We start from the raw sequence: 5,365 nt of genomic DNA on the forward strand, positions 1-5,365 counted from the left end.
CGTACGTATAAAAGTCCTGCAAAATGGGCGTTAAGCGATGTGTGATCCACCATATTAGTAACTAGATGATACCCCGCACGTTGTTGCGGGAATATTTGCAATACATTTCGATGATATGTGATTTCTATGGAACGTGAATAGTGATACTACGAAAACTAAAATTGCAAATCCACATGCTTTATTGTGTTTGATTAATGTATCGTAAAATATCTAATATATGTTTGCATGTTGAGGTGGACATTTTCATGTGCATGAATGCATGTTGTGGTGGACCTTTTGCCATGCATGTTGCTTGATGATGTGACATGCTTGCATGTTAAGAGAAATATATTAGTGAGGGCTAGCTATTTAGATATAGAAGATTATGACTGGATTATAATAAAAAGGATGCATTATCATGCATCTTGCAAATCGACCACAACACAGCTGCATCATTCCTGGATTAGTTTCTTTACTGATCTTCTAAACGTTGTCTTCTTTTTCGCAAGAAATCTTGTAAAAAGAGTAGATGCTTATGCGTCGGTATGTATGCACTCATGATATGTTGTTCCATGTAAATCAGGTGATCCTAAGATCAAATGATGATTTTTTTAGAAGCACCGTGTATTGATGCAGACACTCACTAGAATGATATCCTGGTGCCTCGGCTTCAGCTAGTAGATATGTTAGGATTTTAGTCCTCGCAAGGGCAGTACTCGGACGGATGGCGTCGCTTGTTCTTTGAGTCAGTCTTCCGGGCTTTGATCCTCTTCAAGTTCACCAGTCGGAATAGATTCCCGCCAGCTCCTTGGGGTGTCGAGGATAGGTTTTCTCGTCGTGCGTGCACGACTACGGGATTTGATGTCAGGTTCTTCAGATCGATTCAAGGATTCAGCGGCGTCGACCGCGGCCTCGGGGCGTTGGTCCTTAAGGGACATGGACGAAGACTTCCCGGCTGTCATCGACAAGGTTAGGTCGGCTCCGCTATGGCAGTAGCGCGGCACATTGATGGCTCGTTTTGACGACAGTAGTGGTCGTTCGATGGTCCATGGACCTCAATGTAATTTTATTATGATTGAAGTATTTTGCACTTCCGATGAATCTTTATAATAAATCTGCCTCCTTTTTGGAAAAAAGTAAGGCAAATTAAGGACCAAATATTATTTCTTTTGCGGGAAGAACTTATGATAATTTGCAAGCTACGAAAAATATTATACATAAAGTTCTATACACCGGGTTACCCTAAGTTAAAGTATTTAACACGTCCTAAAAGAAGAATTTGAGCTACACATTCTTAAGGTGCATGTTATCGATTTGAGATGGTTGATGGTGTGCACCCAGTTACAATCTTTAGGTCATATAGTAAGTGTAAAGCACAAATGATCATACACTCATAACCTCTGTGTTCCAAATTAATGACCAGATATACTAGGTTTTGTCAAACAATCATACATGATCCTTTTTTATCATCACAATTTCTGAAAACTTATAAATATGGTATGAACCGAGGGTGTACCTTTTTTGATAAGCTGCAGATACCACATAATGTATCAATTACCATGATAACACTACTATCTTGTTAAAAAAATGATGGTACTAGTATGATCTGCTGGCTATTACTTCCTCCATTCCTAAATGTAATGCGCATAGATAACAGCCCACATACCAATGCATGTGCTGGCGATAAGTTTTGGACGAGAAAGCCCCAATCGTTCTGTTCGAGGTTCCATGCCAATAGAATAGAAAATTAGAGAGAAACTACGGCACCCTCCAGTCATCTGGGTCTGTCCCATCTGATGTGTACCAGAACAAATAAACAAGGGAGGGAGGCTCTGCGTTTGATGGGTTGGTGGAGGGCTAATTTCGTCCATAATTGGATTGAGCTCAAACTACGCACTATAATATGGAATTTCCCTAGAAAACTAATACGCACTATATTTAGAAATGGAGGGAGTACTACTCCATGATGGAGTCATAAATCCACGCCTCGTAAAAGAAGATGCAATGCTGCGAAAACATTCCGTCCTTGTTTCAGAAGCAACAATGCAATCTCTTCCCGCAAGAAAAAAAAAGCAATCTCCGAGCAGTCAACGCCTACAAACAAGGTAGGCGGACACACAAAAAATGCCAACCACAGCGTGTCGTGTGGTCTTCCAGAGTCCAGAATTTCATATCATCATATACCAGTATTTGAGTTGCTGACAGCGCTCACCACGCTGTGCCATACTTCACCGTGGGAAAGGTTATATACATGTTTAATCTCTCTTCGACAAGCGATGTGGTATTAAAACATAGAGCCAAATTCCGAACTGTGTTGCGTGCCGCAATGCACTGGACTACAATTTGGCACAATATCCACACAGGGCCGTTTCTCTCAAATGGGCAACTCGGTCATTGGCCAAACCCTATTTGGCGCCTTCTGCGTCCGATATAGTGTTAATGGTACAGGGCGCACACCCCCTTATCGACGCTGGGCCGGCGGCCCACAGTTCATTTTTTCGGTTTTAAAGATGCAAAGAACAATACGTGTAGGTACGTACCGTGATTTGAACAGCTATCGCCTGCTTCAACCTTCGCTACCCAAACCAACCAGCCAACTGCGCTTCAGGTGTTTAGTTACAGGTTTTTCCTTCTTTTCTTCTTTCTTTTTTTACTGGAATGGTTTTGTTATTTTTTTCTATTTTTATTCATTTCTATTTTACCCTTTTAAGCTTTTTTTATAATACAGGAATTTTCGTTTGAAATTCGTGGACTTTATTCTGATTTGATGAACTTTGTTTTCAAACTCAATGATTTTTTTTGAATTTGATGAACTTTTTAAAATCCAATGAACATTTTTTCAAACCTGATGAACATTTTTCAAATTTGATGAACTTTTTTCAATGATGAATTTGTTTTTGAAATTCGATGAACTTTTTCAAACCCGATGAACTTTTTTCCATATTCAATGAACTTTTTATGAATTCAATGAACTTTTTCCATATTCCACGATCTTTTTTTGAATTCCATGAACATTTTTTCAAATTAGATGAACTTTTTTGAAATCCGATGAACTTTTTTCAAATTCGATGAACTTTTTCCATTTTTGATGAACTTTTTGAAATTTGATGAACTATTTTTCAAATTCAATGGTTTTTTCCAAATTCGATGAACTTTTTGTAAAATTTGTCGGACTGTTTTCAAAATTGATTAACTTTTTCCTAACAACAAGAATACATACTGCAGCCAACTGGTTGTTTTTTTTTCTAAGAAAAATGAGTATGTACTGTAGCGATTTAGGGATACGAGCGGGAGCCAGCTAGCGATCAAGTGAGCCAAGGCGTAAGCGAGTAGGGAGGCTAGCGAGCAAGCTGGCGAGGCGCGCTGGGCTGCGGCCCATGATTTGACCTGCGGGCGCCACGATCGCTAGTTGGTGCTGAAGACGCTCGCGAGGAGCTCTCCGGTCATTGTGGTAGTTCTGAAGAAGAAAAACGTGGTAGTTGGGCTTGTCTAAAAAACATAGTCATTGTGTGTATATAAACAAAAGAAAAGAGAAAAATGATTTCCTCACCCGTGTAGAGATAGAGAGTACCAATAGAGAAAAATCAATACCACTAGATTTATCATGAAATATATTTTCGTATGGTATATACTTAGCATTGTAGATATAGATATTTCATCTATTAAAGTTTGTGAAGTTTGACTTTCATGAAAACCAATGTTTTAATTGGGACGGGGAAGCACAATTTTCCGAAATGAAGTTTCTACAAAGTTGACAATCTTGCATGTTGAATAGTTAAAAAGAAGTAACTTTAACTAGTAATTTGTATTATAAAGTCTTGTTTATGACTGAACCGTTTTCTCCTTTCCAAACCTTAGAGAGGTGATTTTTCGGGCGCTCCGCGCTATTACTCCTCAACCACTGGTAGGTAGTTGCCCCATACTCCTCTGTCGGCTCTAATGGTGCGGGACTGAGGGGAGGCCACAATCTACCGTGTCAAATTGTGGTGGCGGCAGCGGCTTCGTTCTGACAAATATTGTTTTTACAACCTCTTTTTTTTCTTCTCGGACGAGCTACATCTTTAAAAATATGTAGTAATGCTAATGCATATGTCATGGCCACGTTTTGTGTTCCTAACCAAGCGATAGTTTTTGGCTCCAAACAACAATAAGCTACTCCCTCCATTCACAAGTATAAGATGTTCTAACTTTTTCGTAAATAAGATGTATATAGTGAAGCAAATATGCCCTAGAGGCAATAATAAAGTTGTTATTTATATTTCCTTATATCATGATAAATGTTTATTATTCATGCTAAAATTGTATTAACCGGAAACTTAGTACATGTGTGAATACATAGACAAAACAGAGCGTCACTAGTATGCATTTACTTGACTAGCTCGTTAATTAAAGACAGTTAAGTTTCCTGACCATAGACATGTGTTGTCATTTGATGAACGGGATCACATCATTAGAGAATGATGTGATGGACAAGACTCATCCGTTAGCTTAGCATAATGATCGTTAAGTTTTATTGGTATTGCTTTCTTCATGACTTATACATATTTCTCTGACTATGAGATTATGCAACTCCCGAATATCGGAGGAACACCATGTGTGCTATCAAACGTCACAACGTAACTGGGTGATTATAAAGATGCTCTACAGGTGTCTCCGAAGGTGTTTGTTGGGTTGACAATAGATCAATATTAGGATTTGTCACTCCGAGTGTCGGAGAGGTATCTCTGGGCCATCTCGGTAATGCACATCACTATAAGCCTTGCAAGCAATGTAACTAATGAGTTAGTTGCGGGATGATGCATTACGGAACGAGTAAAGAGACTTGCCGGTAACGAGATTGAACTAGGTATGATGATACCAACGATCAAATCTCGGGCAAGTAACATACCGATGACAAAGGGGATAACATATGTTCTTATTGCGGTTTCACTGATAAAGATCTTCATAGAATATGTAGGAACCAATATGAGCATCCAGGTTCCGCTATTGGTTATTTACCGGAGATGTGTCTCGGTCATGTCTACATAGTTCTCGAAGCGTAGGGTCCGCACGCTTAACGTTCGATGACGATTTGTATTATGAGTTATGTGTTTTGGTGACCGAAGTTTGTTTGGAGTCCCGGATGAGATCACGGACATGACGAGGAGTCTCAAAATGGCCGAGAGGTAAAGATTCATACATTGGAAGATAGTATTCGGACATCGGAATGGTTTCGAGTGATTCCGGTATTTTACCGGAGTACTGAGGGGTTACCGGAACCCCCGGGGAAGTATTGGGTCTACATGGGCATAGGGGAGAGATAAGGAAGCCCGTAGGGGGGTGGCGCCCCACCTCCTAGGGAGTCCGAATAGGACAAGGAGGAGGGGGCGCGGCCCCCCTTTCGTCT

This window comes from Triticum aestivum, chromosome 5A, assembly GCF_018294505.1.
Source record: "Triticum aestivum cultivar Chinese Spring chromosome 5A, IWGSC CS RefSeq v2.1, whole genome shotgun sequence".
In the NCBI taxonomy this organism is placed as follows: domain Eukaryota; kingdom Viridiplantae; phylum Streptophyta; class Magnoliopsida; order Poales; family Poaceae; genus Triticum; species Triticum aestivum.